A 25,892-nucleotide genomic window follows, 5' to 3' on the forward strand; every position below is an offset into this window, starting at 1 on the left:
TCTAGGGTCCTATAGTTAGTAGAACCAATGGGACGTCTTACTTTTAGTGACGTCCGCAGTGGTCATTTTTGAAGGAAGGGCCTAGACGCCCACCTGACAGTGTTTACCCAATCCCCGCACTCCGTTACCATATACAGATATAGTACCTATAGTAAAGTTACCTTTTCCTAGCCAATAGAATGGCATGTTAACTTTGGAGTGTTACACGTCAAGGATGACAAGGTTTTAGTATAGATGTCATGATTTTTATGAAGTTCGTTGGAGTTGAAGCGAGAAGGAAGATCGCACCATTTGCTGATATTCATGACTCTCCGTTTTATGTACTTATCATTAAACGGACCCCCTTTGCCAAACCCGTTTAAGTTGTCCTTATTGAGTGGTGTTGGAGTAATGAATCTGCACCCCCATCCATCTCACTGGTGCTGCTATCTTGTCTTAAAGTGCTTCTGAGCAAACTCTGACTCTATGGGCGGTCGGGGGTCTTGGAACACACTTGGTAGTAGAGATTGATGGTTATCGACTATCAATTAGACAAAGACACCCATTGACCGTCGACATAAAGTAACTCTAGGTCCTCGGCAATATCACAAGTCCTTTGCCATTCGGCTGAGTAGACTGTGAAGCTCCCCATAGACAGTGGTAGAGTAAAAATAAAATCTGCAGAACGAGGTCTGAAGGGACCCATGTTCCCCACATAACCCCTTCCCACTCCTACGTGCAGCTAAGCGGGAGAAAAGCTGGAGAAGGCAGTGACAGAGGCGGTGATCCCGAGGATCCAGAGAGGAAAAATGTGAACGGTCAGTGAAAAAAGAAGAAGCTAACGCTTTGGCAAAAGTGCATGCCTTAGAACAAGTAAGGGAAAGGTAACGGAGGGAGGCGGGAAAAAACTAAATATAGTCAGAAGTAGAGAAGAATGCATATATATATATATATAAATGGGGAAGGGAATAATGACTCAAGAATAATTAAGTAGACAGAGGGAAGATACCGGGGGGAGGACACCCGAGAAGTAAGAGGATTCGCCTTATTCCTATGCTTTAATATAGCGGATAGAAGAATCTTGAATCCAGGGCCCCAAACAAAGGGGAACAAATAGGCTACCACAGTGATTAAAGACGCCATGAAAGGGATACGTTTAAACTCCATGTCGGGGTAATACTAGAGGCAGAGATACATGTGGCCAGCTGGAATTCGTCTAGTCTGTTATCGTCTGTCTTATGTGTTGTTTGTTGTGACGTCGGAAGTCAACATTCTTTTTAAAGATATTGACAGAAAACTTATGTGATTAGGTAATTAAGATATTGTGGTATACGAATTGATGTTTATTGAGTGAAATAGAAGATATAAAATTTGTGGAAAAATCAGGTTTGGAGCTTGCAGTGATTGGTGCTCGCTCATATTGTTGAAATTGTTTAAGTCACATAAAACATTGACCAGTTATATATATAAAGGGAAAGGGAACAGATTTAAGCATGGAAGACATAACTCCATTAGCGCACATGTGCAAACAGTTGCCGAAACTTGCGCCAAAGCTGGAAAAGTACAGTGCAGAATGGGTTAACGGAACCACCCACAAAATGTTTATGCCTTGGCGACAGGGAGGGTCATTGTCTAAAGCAGTTTTGCAACATATGACAACATACCTGCACGCCACATATACAGGGAAACGCCTAGCTAGCCTAGAGTTGTGGAAAATGTATCAACAAGACAAGGAAGAGGAACCGCCATCAGACTGGATACTTAACATATACACAGAGGGGGGTGAGGCGCCCATAGCGCCACCTTCCCCATCTGAAACAAAGATTGAGAACCGTAAGGATGAAGGGTTATACCCTCTGAGGGTATAGCAACCCAGCATACAAGTCACCTACGCAAAGTAGTGACGAAAATCCAGATAAAGATAGAGAAAAAGATATCACCTCCAAAGTCCCGAGGGACAACAAGAGACGCGATGACGAGAGAAGAGACCAGATACAGACAAGTGCGTCTCTTGACAAAGAGAGCGAAGGCAAAACATGGAGAGGAAGCGAGGATAGAACTGATGAGATGGCACTCGCACAAAATGAATGGATAGGAGGGCAGATTCTATTAAAACCTGACGGCAAGGGCATTGATGAAGCAAAACAAAAGGAGAAGTTAGACGATGTACAGAGGAAAGAGAGGGAAAAAGGAAAAGGATTGGGAGATGAAAGAATAAAGAAAAGAGATAGACAGAGACAAGGACAGTTATATCGCGAAGAGCAAGAAAGGCAACGCGATCACAAACAGAAAGCAGCCACTGAGCAAGACAGACAGGAGCAGCAAAGGATAGAGGAAGAACAAAGGATACGAGAGAAAAGAATAAAGAGAAGAAGGGATGAGGAGATCCGTAGGGCAAATGAATGGAGGGATGGAAAGAAAATAGAAGAAGAGTGGGTCAGAGAGGAAGTGAGGAAGCGCAGAGAGTTCGATGACGATATAGAACGAAAGTGAAGACGGAGAGCACGCGATCTTGAATATCTGGAAAGGGAGGTTAAAAAACCTGCTCCAGTAGTAGATTGGGAAGATATAGAGGAATTCTTTCCTGAGTACGATTCAGTACCAGGCACGTCTAGGGCAAATATCAAGGATGACTTTGACACCAGAAGCATCGGAGAGACGATTGATAGAATATATGATGAAATGGGGCTAGAACAGGTATCCCAAGGGGAGGGGGAAGACGAGGGCTTAGAGAGCACTTAGCTCTATTGCACGGAGGATGCATCCCGAAGTAGTGGAAGTAGGTAACTGTCCCTAGATAGATTGGAAATAAACAGGAACAGAGATGATGCAAGAAGCTGCACGAGTTGGGCGCAGACCATGTCTGACGCTGAAAGGGAGGAGCGTAATGAAAAAGAGAACGATAGAAGACACGAAAAGCGAGTCCCAGGAGGGAAAGGGATAAGATGGTCAGACTCTAGGGGGTCGCACCGAGGGCATCAGAATTGGCCACACAGTCAAATCGGCACGAAGAAGTATCTCACTATCAGAGGGGGGTGTTGCCACCACCCTACATGAGCCGACTAAGGTCATTGCCCAGTACACGGCAATCCGGGAATATTATACCTACAATAGACAGAAGAGCAATGAGAGAGGAGGGAGAGGACTACGCGTCCCAATTCCCGTTGCTCGAGATAGGTGGAGCAAGACCACAGTATATTCCATGGCCACACATGGATCAGGAGTACTATAAGGGTGTGAGAACTGGCTACCCCTCTCTCAGTGGTGTCACTTAACGCCTGGTCAACTACAGTATATTAGTGAGCAGAGTACATCACTTCTCAATTCATGCAATTATTGCACAAAACTCAAGCGAACAGAGTGATAGAGAAACAAGGAACCATCTTATATCACAATTACAATACATTCGCAAAATATCTTTTAAATTAATTTATTCAGAATCGCAAAAGATCACCAATGATTAAAACAGGTGGACAAATGCACAATTTCCAATCTCTGTTACAGTCTTAACACTTATATAAAACACTTATATAAAACAGACAAGAACAAACACAGTCCATTTCATGTGGGGTTCAACAAATTAATCGTGTTACTTAGAGTAGTTTAGCAGATGTTAGACTATCTATTTGGGTTAGTCTATTATCGTGTGTCGACATGTTTCGGCCATCTCTATATAAGACACTATCCCTAGTGTCCCTACAGACACTCGAGTATGGGCCTTCTTCAGGACAGACAGATTTCTTTTCAGAAGATCAACTTCTTTCCAGAATCCCCGTTGCCAGACAAGTACAATCTAAAAAACAAACAAGTGTCATTTATTACATATTAAAAATAAAAATAAGACATGGTTCCGTTTCTCAAAAAGCAGCATCTCTGGTTTCTTGTTACTCCTTTTTACCAAGGTAAATGATACAAATGATGCACTCATAATTTATTGGGTTACTCAAACTCTAATCGTTTGAAAAGAATACTGTAGGTGACATAGGCCTTTACTTACATCGTGACAGCACTAGAGCTGGAGCCTTTAGGTTGTGTCCCCCTAAGTGAAGACAGATCGTTATTTCCAGGTGTTTTCGCAAACACCACTTCAGCCAAGCCGGTTTTGGATTTGGACAGGCTCTATAAAAAGAAAGAGCCCAAACATCTATTTAGAACATACTGTTTTTGGTCTTTGTATTACTCAATAGATCTTGACTCCTTCATTCTAGTTACACAAGGTAAAATTTATTTGGTTCAGTCATCCTTGTTCAACCTCTACAGATAGGTTTTAGGCACATGATATACTCCTATTTCATTCATATATCTTATTTTAAAATTAGGTATTTAAGGTGCAAGAATGGCACATATCTACTGATCACTTTTGCTGGTACATGCATTTTATTCAAGTTCAAGACATGAAAAGACGGCACTTACGTGCTCTTGCCTAATCCGTATTTCAAAACATGAGCGGATTGTAGGTATGACCGCGCATGTGCAGTTTTTCTTGGGCGCGACACCGCGTGTATGTGGCGTCCCCGTATATTCTGACCAAACGTCACAAATATCAGACCTGAAAAGAGAGCAACACAACACGAAATTCAAGCGTCGTTCAGTATCACTTATGGCCTTCTTTATGCTTTTGCACTACATATCACGAGTGAAGACACAGTCAGGTAAGGGCGGCCTGTATGCATAGTGGGGCGCTGCATTGATTACAGCCCACCCGCGGGTACAGACGTACGAACCACTCCCAGATTTTTTTAACAAGTTTAGAAAGGAGCCGTCTCCCGACATCGAAGCGCACACGCTGCATCAATTGCAGAGCGTTTGCGGGAGCATACAAAAAACACAGGACCCTCCTAGGCTTTTAACCAATTGATAAGTACCCATGCAAAGGCAGAGGTCAAACCTCCGACTAGCGCTTACCTCGTTAGGAAGTGCTCATCTCATCTCACGTAGGTGCGATCGCGAGGCTTTCGCGGGAGTCCGATTGCACTGATGCGTGATTTCTATTTAAATACGCGCTTGCACTGATCACGTGGAGTGTGCGGCTATTCCTCTTAAAGGAGTAGCGCGACTCACACGAGAACTGAGAGTGGTTTCTTGTTGTCAACCCATGTTAATAAACCACCTTTTGCGGAACGCGTGACCACAGTTATAGGGGCTCATGCTTCATTATTTTAGACAGCTCAAAAGCAATGTATTTTGTAGGGCACAGAGATCAGGTCGAAAAAGGGAGGTGGGGCGAGGGGAATGAGAACTTATCTCAAAGTGATGATGGAATTTCCACTCTATTGCCAGATTTAAGCGAGAGCTAGGTGTATTCAAGGAATATATCCATTTTTGTTCATTCAGGCTCAATACCTCGTCTCTATTGCCTCCTCTTACATTTGCTGGTATGGTTTGTAACACAAACCACAGCATCTCTGTGTGCTTGTGTTTCATAGCCTCATAGTGAGCCACTAGAGGTTTATTGGGAACTTTGTTCTTCAAACATGACTTGTGTTCAGAGATGCATTGTCTAATGCATCTTTTTGTCTTCCCAATATAAATTAAATTACATGGGCATTTGATACCATAAATGACCCACGAGGACCCGCAGTTAGAAAAACTACGAAACTCCCAGTTTTTTCCATTGAGGTCTATTTCTTTTAAGTTGTTAGTAGAGGCACAGGCGACACATTTCCCACATTTAAAGGATAGTTCCGGGACTTTTTTTTTATTGTCCCTACGGGTCGGCCATGTGTTTGTAAGCATAAATCGGTAGATCGTAGGAAACTTTCCTATGGACCTTACCCGACTTTTCGCCCATTATCGCACTCGAAATCAGCCTCCATTTTGTGATAATCCTATCATTCCGCCGCATCGACCTGGCTCACCTGCCTTTGCGGCACTAAATCAAATCCCCCGCCCCTGAGCCTGACATCATCAGACGCGTACTGCCCATTTCAAGCACGTCTCGTGTCAACAATCGCTGCGCCTCAGCTATTGACGTGTTGCCATGGAAATGGCAGGACGCCTCTTTCCCCAATAAGTATAAACAGACCGTTTCACAACACACAGCAGCAGATTTTCGATTCCATTCCTCTCTCTGTGTTACTTTGAGTATTCTGTGACTCGTTTCAGTGCTCTGGTCAGCTACCTTCGCCGCTTGTAGCCCGTGTGAACACCTGTACCATCTCTGTAAATTATTTTACTATCTTTACCGCACAATGGCCACAATAATGCCGTATATGTACGAGCCCGAGTACACCGAGGAAGAACTACTGGAAAGTCAAGCACGCGAAAACGATGGGGATTCGGACGGCAGTTGGGAGGACCAGTCAACGGATGAAGAGCCTGGACCATGTCGCATGGACGGCGTCTCCACCTGGTGCACGTGCAATCGGTGCGAGCTAATGCCAACTGAGGAGGAGAACTGCTGCTGCCGTGAAAATTCCGGGTGCTTGGCCTACATTTCGGAAAGCGAGCAAAGTCTGCAGGAAGGCGAGCAAAGTCCGCAATGCATCACCGAGCTGCCAGAGTTCAGGGAAGCCTGCCTCTCACGGACCGTGTTGAGGATGATGATGGTGCTTATGCACGAACTTCGCGGCACTGTTCGTCCGCGTAATCCGAGTAACGAGTAAGTATACTCTGTTTGTGATGTCAGTGATGCCACCACTATTTCATGGTCGTCTCCCACATATAAAATTACATTTACATATCATTCGAACGCATGTAAATTTGTTCCATATAGTGCATTTTCTAGATATAATTTTTTTCTAAGAAAAATGACATGTGTTACCTGAATCGACATTGATAAGAAAGTTTGGTCAGTTTAATACAGTTTGCATCTTTTTTTTTCACAGGTGGTACAGGCTGGTGGCCTATCGTTGCTTCACTTGGTGGCTTCACGGGAGGCTCGGACACCGCGTTCGGAGAGTAATACCTGCCTGTGCGGTACTTGCCATTAGACAACATTTCCCCAGTGACAGTGGACAATACCGCGGATTTTCCCTCGATGTGCTGCAACCTCAACTTTACAATGTGTAATGTTTATTATTTATGTTTAATTAAAATCTAAAATAAAGCCCAACATATATTTTAACAATGGTTGTTTTGATTTTTTAAATGAATCTAGTGTATATTCTCCTGGGAGGGTGAGGTATTTATAAACTCACCCCCCTGCATTCCATGTAGTAGATCCTGCAGCCATCCTCTTACATTCAGTTAGATGGCCTCTCCTTGGCCATCCTTGGCCATCTTGGCCATCAAAGGCAGTTCGCACCGGGGTACTTGTGCTGGCAAGTGGAGCTGTCAGGGAGCGATAAAGGCCAAGAGGTGCCAAAGACCATGTACACTTCAAAGTGGTCTATAGAGCATGGGTTGTTGTTCCCATGTCTACCTCCAGACCCCGTGTCTCCTGCCAAGCATCCCCCCTCACGCTGGACGGCCCCCTGCAATCCACATAAGTGTGTCTCCATTCACGAGTCTTCCTGTGTCTTGTCTGCACGACCACCGCCCCGATCCACCCCCCGCCCTATCAAAGGCAGTTCGCACCGGGGTACTTGTGCTGGCAAGTGGAGCTGTCAGGGAGCGATAAAGGCCAAGAGGTGCCAAAGACCATGTACACTTCAAAGTGGTCTATAGAGCATGGGTTGTTGTTCCCATGTCTACCTCCAGACCCCGTGTCTCCTGCCAAGCATCCCCCCTCACGCTGGACGGCCCCCTGCAATCCACATAAGTGTGTCTCCATTCACGAGTCTTCCTGTGTCTTGTCTGCACGACCACCGCCCCGATCCACCCCCCGCCCTATCAAAGGCAGTTCGCACCGGGGTACTTGTGCTGGCAAGTGGAGCTGTCAGGGAGCGATAAAGGCCAAGAGGTGCCAAAGACCATGTACACTTCAAAGTGGTCTATAGAGCATGGGTTGTTGTTCCCATGTCTACCTCCAGACCCCGTGTCTCCTGCCAAGCATCCCCCCTCACGCTGGACGGCCCCCTGCAGACCGCATAATGCCACGACATATACACGTCATTCATTCACAAACACACCCCTGTTTCGAATTCTTTATAACCCACTTCATATTTCTAATGAGAACTTCTTTGCGCTTTGCTAGTCAACCCGTGAAGGTGCTGGTTATCTGCTCTTCGTCTCTGTGAACTTCCGTGACCACTTTGAGCAAACTCGTCAGTTTGCAACCTGTGAACTGCTCCCTGTTCTACGACAAGAAACTACTCTGATCCCTGCATCTAACTGTTTGTTCGTCAAGGTAAGTCCATGTACCATAATCATTTTGTGTCCAATTTTTTAATTTATATCTATTTGCTAGTAGTCATCAAATTGCATCCATGTTTTCTTTTCGTTCACGACAGTACATGCAAGGAACTAGTCACATGTTCTGAGTTTAGTCAAATTACTTTTTCTATTTTTTGAAAGTTATTGAAATACTTATCCGCATGTGAATAACATGTATAGTTCCAAGAACCAAAACGGACCTTGCATTGAACCTTTTATGTGTCATTTAATGTTTTAACACATTGGTATTCATAGAGAATTGTTGATCTTTACTTTTCAGAACTTTCCATAATGCCTGCCTGTTCCATTGGCGGTTGCCCTTCGAAGACCCATAACAAATCTGAAGGTACTATAATGCATGTTTTCCCTAAGACAATAGATCAGATAAGAGAATGGGTCCGATATTGCGGATATCCAGCCTCTGAGATAGAAAGTAGAGTCCTAGAAGTCTTTGCGGACAAGAGGGGTGATCGATACCGCATCTGCAGCAGGCACTTTAGCCCAGACATGTACTCCACATCATTGCTAATAAGGACGAAAACACCGCGAGCGAGGCGAAAATTGCTCTCAACCGCTATTCCCACTCTATTCGTCCACATCCCTCCACTGGTGAGTCAAGTTTACGTATTTATCTCTCGGCATTGCGGTAGTGTGTAGCATTAGCTAACAATAATTTCCCCATTTATGTATCCACTCAATATGAAGGCTGAAGATTCTCCATCCGTGTCGTTATTGCAGTCATCAGCCACTTCAAGCGCCTATCGGGTAATCTTACTTAGCTATTCTGACACTGACTTGTTTTAGGCATGTAAATCAATAGTTTTAATTGATCGTGTAATTATTTTACCTAATGGTACACCACAGTACTCGTCCTCTAGTCTTTGTTTTCAGTTATAATTATTGTTATCCAAAATAATGCAAGTACTGTCTTTCAGGGAGATGCTGAGGAGTCCAACGCATTGACGACAACCGTAGATGTCACTCAGATGCTCGAGGTACGTTTCCGGACAGTTCCATCGATGGAGATCATCAGATCTTGCATTCTTGTAGCGTGATTGTTACACACAATGTTTCTTTCGTTTTTAGCCATTGGTATGTCCTTCTGTCGTCGCCCTCCTATGTGTCTTCTTTTTTCAATATTGTGTTCATTACTAATGAAAGTCCTATGTTTCAGGGAGTCGATGGAGCATTAGTCCAAGAGGAAGGGGGAGCATGCAGTTACGGGTCGGCGCAACAGCTTGCAGAAGTGTGCACCGCAGTTACAGCGTCCCTTGATGTTCTTATGCATTTCGAGGTATGGATACTGACAGATCAATCATGCGAGATCAAATGACGTGATTACATCCGCTATACTTCCTTCTTTATTAACGCAAGTACTATGTTTCAGGGAGCTGACGGAGCTTCTTCAACAAGAACATCACCCCTAGTAGTTGATGCAGATCTCTGGGTGGTGACACTTCCAACGATGGAGCAAATCGAATCATATTTGGATATCCATTATTTATTTTAGACAACTGATCATTTGTGCAGGTCTATTTAGATGAGCCGTTGACGCCTGCAGAAAGTTTATGTTCTTTTAAACAAAATAGAAAACCATACTAATGCAATTACTGTGTTTCAGGGAGTTGCTGAAGCGTCATCTTCAATAATATCATCAATGGAAGTCTATGCGGAGCCCGAGGTATGGATCTTGACAGTTCAATCTAACTAGATCAACAATGCGTGAACTATTGTCGTTTGAATGTTCTACACAATGCGTTCATTCGTGTTTTGCTATTGAGATGTACGTATGGGTATTGGTCCCCAAGTACATTTTGTGTTTTCAATATTATTATACATACTAATGAAAGTTCTATGTTTCAGCGAGTCGATGGAGCCTCAGTGAGTGATGGATGTGCTTATCATGAAAGTATAGTCGTTGCAGCGCGAGAGGAAGTGGAGACATGCACACACGAGTCGGAGCAACAGCGTCCAGATGTTGAAGTTCGAGGAAAGAAAGTTTCAAAGAAAAGAAAGCAAAAGAAGGTTAGTGTCCTGTTCACTATATTATGTTGTTTTTCACTGTCAATAGTTCAATACTGTAAGTTGTGTTTAAACTGAACATCCCTTTTCTAATCTGTCCTCTAGTTGCGAGTGGGTGTAAGAACTAGATCTACACAGACAGTGAAGCGAACGAGAGATGTTGCTTGTCAAACCTTTTGGCAGGGACTTGAGACTGGAGATGCATCGTGCCAATGGGAAGAATATGAAGTGATTGACAACGGAGCTATACCACCACCAGCCAGTGGTAGTGAATGTCCTCCTGGTAGTTTGGATGCAGTCGTAGATCAATTCACAGAATCCACACCCGCAAAAAATAAGAGCACGCGAAAGTTGAAGACATTGTTTTTTTCTCCCATCTCCGGACAAGGAACAGATGTTGCAATGGAAGAGAATGAAGTGGACGACAATGAAACACCATCAATATCACTCAGCATAGCGGAAGACGATATCAGAGATTGTACCTTTCATGCGAGTGACATGTCCTCAACGTTACAGGCCGAACCAGCTGGGATGCAGAGTGACAGTATAAGGAAAGAGGCCAAATTCATTGTATTCGATAGCTGTTTGATGGATATTATTATGATGATGAAATGTGGGCATTGGGTTGGTGGGGAAGTATGTGGGGAGCCATTGATTAATGTGACTCGTGCAATTCGAGGCACTAACCTTAAAATACATGCCACCTGTACACAATATCATCCGTTCGCATGGTCTGCACAACCCATGCTGGGGCAACTGCCAGCAGGCAATCTACTTTGTGCAGCGGCCGCACTTTTTAGTGGTTCAAGTTTTAAAAAGTTAGAGTATTTCTTTCAGTTTGTGGGAATCCATTTCATTGCGAAAACTCAGTTCTACAAATACCAAACCGATTATCTATTTCCAGCCATTAGCGAAGCTTGGAGAATGGAAAAAATGTCTATTGAAAGTACATTCGCGGGCAAACGGTTCAGGCTAGCCGGTGATGGACAGTGCGACAGCCCAGGATTTTCAGCCAAGTACTGCACCTACCACTTTCAGGACATGGAAAGTAAGAAAATTGTGAGTTCGGTGGTCGTGCAGGTGTCAGAAAGTACATCCTCAGTGGCCATGGAGAAAGTTGGCTTTGTAGCATCATTGCAAGAACTACAATCGCGGGGAATGGTGATCGACCTGATAGCCACGGACAGACACGTTTCAATTGCCAAGACAATGAGAGAACAGTACAAAAATATAAATCACCAATTTGACGTTTGGCATCTTGCAAAATCAATCAATAAAAAATTGTCGGCTGCAGGAAAAAAAAAAGATATGCAAGGTATTTCACAGTGGTCCAAGTCAATCAGCAACCATCTTTGGTGGAGCTCAAAAACATGTGAAGGGTCGTTGGAAATTCTACTGGAAAAATGGCGGTCAGTAATGTTGCACTGTAGCAACGTACATCGATGGTCGACAAATGAGCATTTCCACAAATGTGAACATGGCCATTTGTCCACAGAGGCGGCACGGAAGAAGAAGTGGTTGATTCCTTCATCACCCACTCACAAGGCCATTGAAAAGATTGTATTTGATAAAACTATAACAAGAGATTTGAGGGGACTCACGGAATTCTGCCACACAGGAGATTTGGAGGTGTTCCACAATATGTGCCTAAAGTACAGGCCCAAAAGATTGCATTTTGGCATGGAAGGCATGATAAATCGGACTCTTCTAGCGGTCTTGGCACATAACCATAATGTTGGCCGTCAACAAAGTAGGACGACCGGAACTTTAGGGACGCTTCGCTACAATAAGGCCTTCACTAAAAGAAGTAAACAATGGGTGATCAAACCAGTGTTTGAGGATATGCAATATGAGTTTATTGAGAGACTTATCGTAGATGTCCTCGATAGGCACATACATGGAGTGGTGAACGAACCTATGCAGGGGACAACTGCATTGCCACCCAACATTGCCTCTGTTCCATGTCCACCTAAAGCAGAGCTCATTGAGAAATACACATCACGGTTTAAATGATTGTAATTCGATTGTCTGTTCTCTCGAGTCTCCTCATGTTGCAGGCCTATTGCAATTAAACCAAACAGTAATATAAATCATTTTTACAAAAGTTATAGAATGTTTCCGTTCTAAAGGTTCTAAAGAAAGGAAAGGGGAGAGGAAAGGAAGGCAGAGAGAAGGAAAGGGAGGAAGAAGGAAACAAAGACACCAGAAGACATAAGCCTCAACCTCTGGGGCCCCAAACACCCCACCTACAAGATACTGTGCATCAAGGCTGACAGTGAGAATATGGAGCCTCAGTACCACACTGCCACAATTCCAGACACACCACAGAGCACCCAGGGATGCCACAATTAACCATTATCCTCAGTGAATCGTTACCTCCATCAGCCAGCATCTGCAGTCAACCCCGAAAACACATGGCCGACCCATAGGGACAATAAAAAAAAAGGCACGCAGACAAGATGCCCTTACACTAACTGGAGCTAACTAGAAATGTGTGCTCGCTCAAAGTGAAGGTCAGCTGCTTTGATGTTTTGCTCGGGTGGCGGAACGGCCCACGACCCAATATAAGGTTCTATTGTGATTTGACCTTGACAGGCCGGGACCATCCTGAAAGACTAAGAAAAGATATAATGAATAAAATTTCAGAAACGAAACGATGAGCCACGTTCATTAGAAGAAGTAACGTCGGCAAAGAAGGAGTGGTGTTTCGGGTCTGCCCTACACAGAGACACAATGGAAAATGCAAATATAATGTAAGTAACTTTTGATGAGTTTATACCGCAATTTCATTACTATACAGTGGCTTTAAAGACGGGTTCAGTTGTACTTGTTCGTTCGCTGTGGCATAGTGTTTTCTACCGCGCACTATCTGGAGGAGAAACATCTGCTTTTACTGAAGCACCTCAAAACCTTCCTCTTTGCTTCTGCTTTCTCTCTCCCTCTCCCCTGCTACAACTGGTCCACTGTCTGCGACCTCGGTCCTGGGCCCTTCCACTCTCCACCTGCACTGCCTCCCTGTCAACCCCTGCACTGGGGGACTGTCTCAGTATCCTACAGCCCCCCCTTCCCAGCACTTGTTCTGCACTTACCTTGCACTTGCCACCAGCTGGCCCTATTTATTTATTATTTTATGCTACTTACCTTGTACTCCACTCCCCCCCCCTCCATGCCTCGCCACGCCTTTAAACACTTGTGTACACCCAGTAGCGCTGTCCTCGCTATGAAATGAATAATTTTAATAAGGATATGATGGTGAGACTAATTTCATTTTTTATGTTTTTAGGTACATCATTCACTACTGTCTGTGTCACGAGTACCAGACACCGGCGGACGGCTTCTACAGCCGCCAGTTGCTTCTCCGCGTGAACAACGTTACCACCCTGACCATTTTATGGGACGATCGCCAAGTACAAGTATGCCCTTACGCGGTACTAACGGTTAGATGCAACATACCTACCGTTGTGGTGGCCTAGTGCCTCGTTGTTGGAACAGCCATGCGATTATCAGTGCGACAGAAGAGCTTATTTTTATCGTAAACCAACACCCTGTGTACTGCACACGAACATCGCTTCCCTCAAGACGAACTAATTTGGATCGAGAGCAAAGAAAAATGCAAATCGCTGAATATTCTCTAAACATTTGATGTCCAATAAACGTACTTTGCCAAATGTACAATCTTGCCGTTTGCTTTTAAACCACGGTTTCACATTCCGAATTGTGGTGCTGTATTGTGAGATGCTCTAAGACCCTGTGTACAGCAAAGGACCATCGCGTTCCTCAATACGAACTTTTTGGAACATGAGCAAATAAAAATGCAAATCGCTGAATATTCTCTAAACATTTGATGTCAAATAAATGTACTTTACCACATTTACAATCTTGCGGTTTGATTTCAAAGTACAGTTTCATATTCCGAATTGTGGTGCGCTGTATTGTGAGCTGATCTGTGTTGATTTCCGGGGTCTGTGTGGAGTCGCGTAGAAGACGCCTGGGCGCGTTTGCCTACGCAGCACAGTAACGTCACGGAGAGAGGCGGGGAATATGAATGTTTTGATAATGTCTGTTTCAGGGGCGGGGGATTTGATTTAGTGCCGCAAAGGCAGGTGAGCCAGGTCGATGCGGCGGAATGATAGGATTATCACAAAATGGAGGCTGATTTCGAGTGCGATAATGGGCGAAAAGTCGGGTAAGGTCCATAGGAAAGTTTCCTACGATCTACCGATTTATGCTTACAAACACATGGCCGACCCGTAGGGACAATAAAAAAAAAGTCCCGGAACTATCCTTTAAAATGTCCCACCACTGGATCCACACACATGGATCGGGACAACCTGAAAAATAAGCTTCCAATTTTGAGATCGGGAGCCGGAAAATGGATACACGAGCTTTAAAAAATGACGGGAGGGAACACTTTGGCTATAGGGGATATTAAAGGTCTTTTAATCTCCATACTTGAAAGAGCAGACGAAGAGTGGACACGGGCAGGTTACCCTGGTGTGACCACTGTTAATACCGCACATGACGGGGCTCCATTTACCAATTGCAGAGCCACGGTATGGAAAGCATTACGTTTGCTATATCCAGACACTTCCGACATGGGAGCTATCATTACACGTAAAATGAAGGAGTCCGAAGATCTGTTGATTTACATGCAGAATTTACAAGACGCGTGGGTACTCGAGACTCGGGAATCTTGGGGGAAATCTATACCCGTGTTCTACCATATATTGTGCCAAGGGCTGCCAGAGCCGGTGCAGAAACAGCTCAAGAAATTGGTAGGAATCGAGGCCAAGCCATGGTCAGAAATACAGTTGACCATTGCACACTATTGCAGGCTGCTGCAAGAAAAGAATCGTAAAAAGGAAGCTGCACGAAAGGGTGAGGAAGCGAAATTAGTGCAGAAGAAATTGTCAAAATATGCTCTTGAAGGAGCATTGATAACTAACACAGCTGACTCAAGCGTGCCATAAATCAATAATCCACAGCAGAATAATCAGGGCAGTGCTGTGTTTTACCCCAGGGGAAGAGGGTTTAGAGGAAGGGGATGGCAGAGTAATCAGGGAGGCTTCCAGAATAATCGAGGGGGTTTTCAAAATATTCAAAATGGCAAACAAGATATGTCAAATGGACAAATGATCCGACCACTGCTAGTATGTTGGTTGTGTGGGATGACAGGGCATTTAGCGCGCACATGCAGAAACCAAGGCATGATGCAGAATGACCAAGGGACAGGAGCAGGTACTGTGAGTCTGCCTACATTCTTACAGCAGGAAGGTGCACAAAATCACACGGTGCAACAACAAGCGCCAGGAGTGCAACAAGGCATACAGCCTCAGAATTCGGTGAGTTTTCCACAAGGACAATCCCAACAGGCACCGATGCAACTGTCACAACCAGTGAGTACAGGACAGGCTGTGAACCCTGGAATGAGGGGTAACACTGGTAATGGGGGAAATCCACCAATACAAGGTGGCCCGAAACTATATATGGACTAGGACAGCTCACTGGGAACCCTGATGTGTTCTCTCCTATCAGTGACACCAGAACCTCAACAGGAACCAAGGGTGGATGTCGTTATATGGGATAAAGAATATTCCTTCCTTGTTGACACGGGTGCAACACTTTCGTGTATACGTGAAGGCAAGTTTTCATTATCCGGCGATGCCATAAATACTCAGAGTTTCACAGGAGCTACAAGTCGTGTTCACTTTACAAAAGGCACTTCCAGTCTCTATAGGAGAATGTGAGATGAATGTGCCTCTATTATATTCTCAACAAACCCCAATAAACATTTTGGGTCTAGATCTAATGACGAAGTTAAATATTACAATCCCGTTCACGGAGGAGGGCATAGTATGCTCAACTCCAGGAATGCACTATTCAAACGTATGCAAAATTATCAGAGCATACGCAGGACACACAGGTATGAGAGCTATCCCATTGGAGCCAGACAAATTCGCGTATGGAATGCACGTGCTAATGACAGGGCTGCCAGGCCTTGCAGACAAAATCATGAGGACCCCAGGTGAATTTCTATTCAGGCCGATGCACGAGGAAAAGGGACAAGTATTTCCCTTGGTGAGACACACAGCTGCAGTACGAGGGAAAATGGCTTTGATTGACGGTTATGACGATGAAGGTCGACAATGGTGCACAGTAATCGCCATTGAAGAGGGGTATAGATTAACTGACGTCACTGATGACAATCTGTTTGATGAACAAGCAGACGAAGTAGAGACAACAGTAGAGGTGAGCATCACCTTTTGGGTTAAAATGAACAAAAGAGAGGTGCCCCAGAGAATGATGTTGGCACATAACTGTCCCGAATATTTTGATGACGACATGGCCCAGGCGCCTGTCTCAGTGTGGAGCACAGGACCCTATGACGTGGGCCTATTGAAAGGGGTCGGAGAAGTGAAGATTAAACTGAAGCCAGGAGCAATTTTACCCAAAGCACGACAATATCCCATGTCCAGGGTAGCAGATGCAGGGATATTTAAGACAATTTCGGCTATGATGGAGCAGGGAATCTTAGTGACGTCAGAGTCATCATGCTGCGGTTTACCCTACCAAAAAATCAAAGGGAGGGTCTTGGAGGCTAATTCAAGATTTAAGCCCATTAAATGATATTGTTGAGCCCGAGTTCCCTTTAGTCCTGAACCCGGCTACAATTCTATGTAATATACCTGTTGAGGCAAAATATTTCACTGTGATTGACTTGAAAAATGCATTTTTCTCAATCCCATTGCACAAAGACTCACAAGATCTGACATCATTCACGTTCAGGCAGATATGTCTGAAAAGCACAAGGCTAAACTAGGGGTACTGTGAGTCTCCTTCTATCGTTAACGCAGTCCTGCAGATGGACCTAAGCAATATTGCATTAGAAAGTGTGGTCCTGGATGCGGAACTGGCCACCAGGGGGCGCAAGGATGAATCCTCCCTCCGTGTGAGCTCCGTGCCCGTAGGTCCTTAAGGTGAATTGAGCCCCCACCTTGGGATCCCCCCACACTCAAAATCATTGAGCAGCTGTTGGAAGATCCCCCCCCTTACACTGGCAAAATACCCAACCAAAAACGGAGTCCGGAAGGCTGAGAAACGTGCCTTCCCAGAGGAGCCCACGTGTGGCGGCCCCAATGCGCTCTGGATCCCTTTGAGACCTGAGCGACAGTTAGCGACAAGCACCAGACCTGCGGAACTGGTGGAGCCCGCTCTGCCTCTCCCCCCGTGACATCAGCCTTCCACTCCCGTGGAGCTAGCAGAGGCGCTGACACCACAGCCAGCGCCGTTCCGCCCGTGTCCGCGCTGAGGGAGGCGCCGACTGGGGCACGGGGCGAGCCTGCCCAAGAAGAAAAGGTAGGTGGCCGCCCCCCCACCACTCGCTGGGTTGCGTGATCACTCTGCACCATCGCTGGACCCCCCCCGCCCCAGCGACCTCTGAAAAGCACAGCCGCATGCCAGCGCCTCCCCCCGCCTTGCCGGGGGGGCCACGTGATACGCAAGAGGCCCTGCGGGAACGGCGCCAGAGGCCCGCACTTGAAGGAGAGCGCGTGGAGAAAGAGGAGATCCGCACACGCCCAGAGGACCCATTAGCCCTCCAAGGGTTCCCAGAATGCGACGAAACAGCGTAATTGGCCTGAGAATTGCCTAATTAGGCAGAAGAAAAGAAAGGAAAGGGGAGAGGAAAGGAAGGCAGAGAGAAGGAAAGGGAGGAAGAAGGAAACAAAGACACCAGAAGACATAAGCCTCAACCTCTGGGGCCCCAAACACCCCACCTACAAGATACTGTGCATCAAGGCTGACAGTGAGAATATGGAGCCTCAGTACCACACTGCCACAATTCCAGACACACCACAGAGCACCCAGGGATGCCACAATTAACCATTATCCTCAGTGAATCGTTACCTCCATCAGCCAGCATCTGCAGTCAACCCCGAAAAAGCATCAAAATCAGGCAAGACACTCTTGTGGGGGATACCCCCACCCAGGACTGTTCCGGAAGCACAACGCCTTGCCCTTGCCCTGCAGATTATAAATAACGCTGGCTGCCATACTCAAATGAGCTGTACCCCGGGCCTTGGATTCCCAAAAGTAGCCTGCTAGGAGGACATAGGTACCGCTTACTCCAAATCAGAGGCACTTAGGAGTGTTCCCCGAAAGCCTATACCCTCACGTTACGCAAGACCACCCCGACCCTCTCACAAGCATCCCGGAGCATTGTGGCCCGCCTCAAGCCCAACAACCAGATAGCCTCCATTGTTGGTGCTACCCCAGACCTCTTGTTACCTACAACAACCCACGAACACTACCAACCACTGAAAATTGAACCACAAATAGACTGTGCATAGAACGGCGATTTTGTACACCCGCCCTCCCTGTGAGTGTCAGGGGCAGACCTGGGGGGGCACGCAAAAGGCATGCAGCAAAGTACGCGGCGGCACCTGTAGTGAAGAAACTGGTGGGTGTCCTGCACTATGGGCCACGTGTTGTGAATGTGTGTGGTGTTCAGGTGGGATGGGGAAGGGTGCTGCCATACAGGAGACTGCTTTGTCCTCCCTGTAGGCTGCAGGCGCTGCAAGTGCATCGAGACTACACTTCCCAGCATGCCTCGCGCACAGACAGCCAATCAGGAAGCAGATCGGGCGTGGTACGCCCCAACGCGCATGCGCGAGAACACCGACACAGGGCTTGTGCTCGAGATCGCTGTGGAGGAGGACGTGAGACACCGAGCTCCGTAGGAAAACCCGTGCGAGGGGCCCCGCCCCGCCTGATTGAGAGTCTGGCCCCTCGCCGATACTCAGATAAGTTTGGGACGCATACCCGGGGAATCGAAGCCACGCAATACTCAATCCGTAGAGAGAGTTTTGGGAAGCGCAGGGGGCACAGTCTCCCAGTCCATAACGCTCGCCCCTGCGCCGGCATACGAGATAAGTACAGGCCCTGGGACAAAAGTGTTTAGCAGCGCGAGTCATGCAGAAATGAGGAGCGCAACATTGGCACCATAAAAAGGAGAATACCCGCGCCTCAAGCCACGCGCGGCGAAGCTTACCCGCGCCCCAAACCACGCGCGGCGAAGCTCGCGCTGACACGTTACTAACGACCTGTTTGGCGCCTGGGGAAGAAAGTATGAATGCGGCATGGAGTGAATGACCGTGTGTATGTGTGACCTGGAATAACACATACTTTTTCTTTGTAGCGGAAGACGTGACCTGTCCACACCGTTTTCGGAGACGCAGCACAGACTGACAGCTTCCCAAGGACCGAGCACTCGGACCGGACAATGAACCCAAGCTAAGTGTTGCATGCTAGTTTACCTGTGACAGTGGTTACCCACTGCCAATTGAACTGCTCAAAGGGGTCAAATGTTGCTTATGTGATTCACACTTCAGAAAGCGTACTGTGTGGTCCAGCCTGCAGACTCTGCAGGAATTATCATGTGGTGTGTTATGACGATGAAGGTGTGCAGCAGTTGAACCTCACCCAATTTCCCTCTACCTACCCATTACCTCGCCCTACTCCTTTTCCCGGTTTTCCCACAACCCCCCAACCTATCCAATCAACGAGACCCTAACCCTCTTTCCCTGCCCTGGTCGCGAAGGCCTGCGTAAGCTTCGTCTTGCAGGTATCAAGACCAGTGTGGGGGTAGTTGGTACATCCACTCCTGCGCCAGGTACCGGTGTGCAACCTTGACAGAAGCACAAGCCCACGAATAATCACGGCGCCTGAGTGGGTTTGATACCCTCCCCCGTTTCTTGCAACATGGAGGAGATTGCTAAGGTCCTGCAGGACCTGCAGAACGAATTGGCAGCATCTCAACAGGAATACGCTGCCTTATCGGTTCAAGTCCGAAGTCTGGCAGCACAGACCTCGCCCTTACCTGGTTCAGCCCCGATCCCCATCCAAGTGCAAGTGTCACCAGAGCCCACCGTTCCTCTTGCACCCCCAGAGCGTTATGCTGGGGACCCTCAGAAGTTTACTACTTTCATCACTCAGTGCCGCCTCCAGTTTCTTACTAAACCCATGGCCTTCCGGTCCACCCAGTCTAGGACGGCCTTCGTCATTTCGTACCTCACGGGGGATGCTGCTGCATGGGCCAATCCTTTGGTGCATAAGGACGACCCACTACTCTATGACTGGGATGGGTTTCTGGGTGAGTTTGAGAAGATATTCAATCGACGGGCAGCCACCCTGTATAAGGATAGAGAGCTTTTGGCGCTCAGGCAGGGCAACAAGGAGTTGGTAACTTACGTTACAAACTTCAACCGCTTAGTAGCGGAAGCAGAGTGGCCGGCCGACAAGCGAATGTCTCTATTCTATCAAGGCCTGCGGGACGATCTGAAGGATCTAATTGCCCAGGTTGATCCACAGCCGGTGGAATGCTCCGACATGATCGATCTTGCCTTACGGTTGGATCATCGTCAGGCTGAGAGACGGGGCGATAAAAGAAAAGGTGAACCTCGCCCGATGGTCCGGTTAGATCAGTCTCGTGGACCTCGTGGGCAGGTAGAAAGGTCTGGTGGGGATGAACCCATGCAAATAGGTTCTGTCCGAGGACCCTTATCCACGGAAGAGAAGGAGCGACGGAGGAAAGAAGGTGTTTGCCTTTATTGTGGTTTAGCCGGGCATTTCGTGCGAGAGTGCCCCACAAAGCCTAAAAGTCAGGGCAACGTATCCGCTCGGCGGTAGTGGGGGTCACCCGACCGAGCTTACCGGAGGTTAGGGCCCCAGTCACGGACAATCCCAATTATGCTCCCCATATTAAGATATTGGGTCAATTGGGCTATTCAGGGCACCAGAGGATGGTATCCATGCTGGTGGACTCGGGAGCAACGGGAAATTTCATTGATACCAAGTGTGTGGTAGCATTAGGGATCTCCGTTTACCCGAAAGAAACACCAGAGCCGGTTCAGGCGGTTGATGGCTCCCCTCTCAGTTCAGGTCCTATTACTCATTGTACCCAAACATTGACCCTACAATGTGGGGAATCACATTGGGAAGAGATCATCTTTGACGTGATTGCCGCCCCACAGTTCGGGATTATTCTTGGACTACCTTGGTTACGTAAACATGATCCAGATATTCGTTGGCTTACTGGTCGGGTCGCATTGAACTCCACTTATTGCCAAACACATTGTAAACCAAAGCCCCTCATAGTTCCGTGCATCGTTGGTACTGAAAAGGACCAGCCGGCCAAGCCATGTTTCACAGACCTACCCGACGAATACTCCGACTTTGCGGATGTGTTCAATAAAAAGGCTGCAGAGACTCTGCCTCCGCACAGATCGTTCGACTGCAGAATAGATCTTGAACCGGGAGCTGTTCTCCCGTGCAGTCGTATCTATGCACTGACAGAGGCTGAAAATGAGCATCTTCGCGAGTATATTGCTACAAACCTGCAGAGCGGTTTTATCCGTCATTCCAACTCGCCAGTCTCTTCCCCCTTATTCTTCGTTCCCAAGAAGTCCGGGGAGCTCCGGACTTGTATCGATTACCGCGGGGTAAACCGGATTACCATCAAAAACCGTTACCCCCTTCCTCTCATACCAGTTCTGTTAGACCAGGTACGAGATGCGGTCATCTACACTAAGTTGGATCTTAGAGGCGCTTACCATCTAGTGCGGGTGCGTGAGGGGGACGAGTGGAAAACCGCCTTCCGTACAAAATTCGGATTGTACGAATACCAGGTTATGCCATTCGGCCTCTGTAATGCACCCGCAGCCTGCCAACACTTCTTGGACGAAGTCCTCCGAGAGTTTCTAGACATCTGTGCAGTTGTCTATATAGATGACATTCTAATTTACTCTCGTAGCCCTCAGGAACACGTCCAGCACGTTCGCGCCATATTATCTAAATTGCGGGAACATCAACTCTACGCTAAGTTAGAAAAGTGCGAGTTTCATCGTACCACCGTTGAATTTTTGGGGTATTTCCTGACACCCACCGGGGTACAAATGGACCAGAAAAAGGTGCAAGCGATACTAAGTTGGCCATCCCCTACTAACGTAAAAGAGGTACAATCCTTCCTGGGGTTTGCCAACTTCTATCGGCGCTTCGTAAAAAATTTCTCGGAATTGGTAACACCAATCACTAAACTGCTACGTAAGGGATGCACCTTTGTGTGGGATCAAACCGCTGAACGAGGTTTTCGGCTACTTAAAGGATAGTTCCGGGACTTTTTTTTTATTGTCCCTACGGGTCGGCCATGTGTTTGTAAGCATAAATCGGTAGATCGTAGGAAACTTTCCTATGGACCTTACCCGACTTTTCGCCCATTATCGCACTCGAAATCAGCCTCCATTTTGTGATAATCCTATCATTCCGCCGCATCGACCTGGCTCACCTGCCTTTGCGGCACTAAATCAAATCCCCCGCCCCTGAAACAGACTTTATCAAAACATTCATATTCCCCGCCTCTATCCGTGACGTGACTGAGCTGCGTAGGCAAACGCGCCCAGGCGTCTTCTACGCGACTCCACACAGACCCCGGAAATCAACACAGATCAGCTCACAATACAGCGCACCACAATTCGGAATATGAAACTGTACTTTGAAATCAAACCGCAAGATTGTAAATGTGGTAAAGTACATTTATTTGACATCAAATGTTTAGAGAATATTCAGCGATTTGCATTTTTATTTGCTCATGTTCCAAAAAGTTCGTATTGAGGAACGCGATGGTCCTTTGCTGTACACAGGGTCTTAGAGCATCTCACAATACAGCGCCACAATTCGGAATGTGAAACCGTGGTTTAAAAGCAAACGGCAAGATTGTACATTTGGCAAAGTACGTTTATTGGACATCAAATGTTTAGAGAATATTCAGCGATTTGCATTTTTCTTTGCTCTCGATCCAAATTAGTTCGTCTTGAGGGAAGCGATGTTCGTGTGCAGTACACAGGGTGTTGGTTTACGATAAAAATAAGCTCTTCGGTCGCACTGATAATCGCATGGCTGTTCCAACAACGAGGCACTAGGCCACCACAACGGTAGGTATGTTGCATCTAACCGTTAGTACCGCGTAAGGGCATACTTGTACTTGGCGATCGTCCCATAAAATGGTCAGGGTGGTAACGTTGTTCACGCGGAGAAGCAACTGGCGGCTGTAGAAGCCGTCCGCCGGTGTCCGGTACTCGTGACACAGACAGTAGTGAATGATGTACCTAAAAACATAAAAAATGAAATTAGTCTCACCATCAGATCCTTATTAAAATCATAGCGAGGACAGCGCTACTGGGTGTACACAAGTGTTTAAAGGCGTGGCGAGGCAGGGAGGGGGGGGGGAGTGGAGTACAAGGTAAGTAGCATAAAATAATAAATAAATAGGGCCAGCTGGTGGCAAGTGCAAGGTAAGTGCAGAACAAGTGCTGGGAAGGGGGGGCTGTAGGATACTGAGACAGTCCCCCAGTGCAGGGGTTGACAGGGAGGCAGTGCAGGTGGAGAGTGGAAGGGCCCAGGACCGAGGTCGCAGACAGTGGACCAGTTGTAGCAGGGGAGAGGGAGAGAGAAAGCAGAAGCAAAGAGGAAGGTTTTGAGGTGCTTCATTAAAAGCAGATGTTTCTCCTCAAGATAGTGCGCGGTAGAAAACAATATGCCACATAGAACGAACAAGTACAACTGAACCCGTCTTTAAAGCCACTGTATAGTAATGAAATTGCGGTATAAACTCATCAAAAGTTACTTACATTATATTTGCATTTTCCATTGTGTCTCTGTGTAGGGCAGACCCGAAACACCACTCCTTCTTTGCCGACGTTACTTCTTCTAATGAACGTGGCTCATCGTTTCGTTTCTGAAATTTTATTCATTATCTTTTCTTAGTCTTTCAGGATGGTCCCGGCCTGTCAAGGTCAAATCACAATAGAACCTTATACTGGGTCGTGGGCCGTTCCGCCACCCGAGCAAAACATCAAAGCAGCTGACCTTCACTTTGAGCGAGCACACATTTCTAGTTAGCTCCAGTTAGTGTAAGGGCATCTTGTCTGCGTGCCTTTTTTTTTATTGTCCCTATGGGTCGGCCATGTGTTTGTAATACGGAAACATTCTATAATTTTTGTAAAAATGATTTATATTACTGTTTGGTTTAATTGCAATGGGCCTGCAACATGAGGAGACTCGAGAGAACAGACAATCAAATTACAATCATTTAAACCGTGATGTGTATTTCTCAATGAGCTCTGCTTTAGGTGGACATGGAACAGAGGCAATGTTGGGTGGCAATGCAGTTGTCCCCTGCATAGGTTCGTTCACCACTCCATGTATGTGCCTATCGAGGACATCTACGATAAGTCTCTCAATAAACTCATATTGCATATCCTCAAACACTGGTTTGATCACCCATTGTTTACTTCTTTTAGTGAAGGCCTTATTGTAGCGAAGCGTCCCTAAAGTTCCGGTCGTCCTACTTTGTTGACGGCCAACATTATGGTTATGTGCCAAGACCGCTAGAAGAGTCCGATTTATCATGCCTTCCATGCCAAAATGCAATCTTTTGGGCCTGTACTTTAGGCACATATTGTGGAACACCTCCAAATCTCCTGTGTGGCAGAATTCCGTGAGTCCCCTCAAATCTCTTGTTATAGTTTTATCAAATACAATCTTTTCAATGGCCTTGTGAGTGGGTGATGAAGGAATCAACCACTTCTTCTTCCGTGCCTCCTCTGTGGACAAATGGCCATGTTCACATTTGTGGAAATGCTCATTTGTCGACCATCGATGTACGTTGCTACAGTGCAACATTACTGACCGCCATTTTTCCAGTAGAATTTCCAACGACCCTTCACATGTTTTTGAGCTCCACCAAAGATGGTTGCTGATTGACTTGGACCACTGTGAAATACCTTGCATATCTTTTTTTTTTCCTGCAGCCGACAATTTTTTATTGATTGTTTTTGCAAGATGCCATACGTCAAATTGGTGATTTATATTTTTGTACTCTTCTCTCATTGTCTTGGCAATTGAAACGTGTCTGTCCGTGGCTATCAGGTCGATCACCATTCCCCGCGATTGTAGTTCTTGCAATGATGCTACAAAGCCAACTTTCTCCATGGCCACTGAGGATGTACTTTGTGACACCTGCACGACCACCGAACTCACAATTTTCTTACTTTCCATGTCCTGAAAGTGGTAGGTGCAGTACTTGGCTGAAAATCCTGGGCTGTCGCACTGTCCATCACCGGCTAGCCTGAAGCGTTTGCCCGCGAATGTACTTTCCATTGACATTTTTTCCATTCTCCAAGCTTCGCGGATGGCTGGAAATAGATAATCGGTTTGGTATTTGTAGAACTGACTTTTCGCAATGAAATGGATTCCCACAAACTGAAAGAAATACTGTAACTTTTTAAAACTTGAACCACTAAAAAGTGCGGCCGCTGCACAAAGTAGATTGCCTGCTGGCAGTTGCCCCAGCATGGGTTGTGCAGACCATGCGAACGGATGATATTGTGTACAGGTGGCATGTATTTTAAGGTTAGTGCCTCGAATTGCACGAGTCACATTAATCAATGGCTCCCCACATACTTCCCCACCAACCCAATGCCCACATTTCATCATCATAATAATATCCATCAAACAGCTATCGAATACAATGAATTTGGCCTCTTTCCTTATACTGTCACTCTGCATCCCAGCTGGTTCGG

This window comes from Ambystoma mexicanum, chromosome 6q (assembly GCF_040938575.1).
Source record: "Ambystoma mexicanum isolate Mex_15411 chromosome 6q, UKY_AmexF1_1, whole genome shotgun sequence".
In the NCBI taxonomy this organism is placed as follows: domain Eukaryota; kingdom Metazoa; phylum Chordata; class Amphibia; order Caudata; family Ambystomatidae; genus Ambystoma; species Ambystoma mexicanum.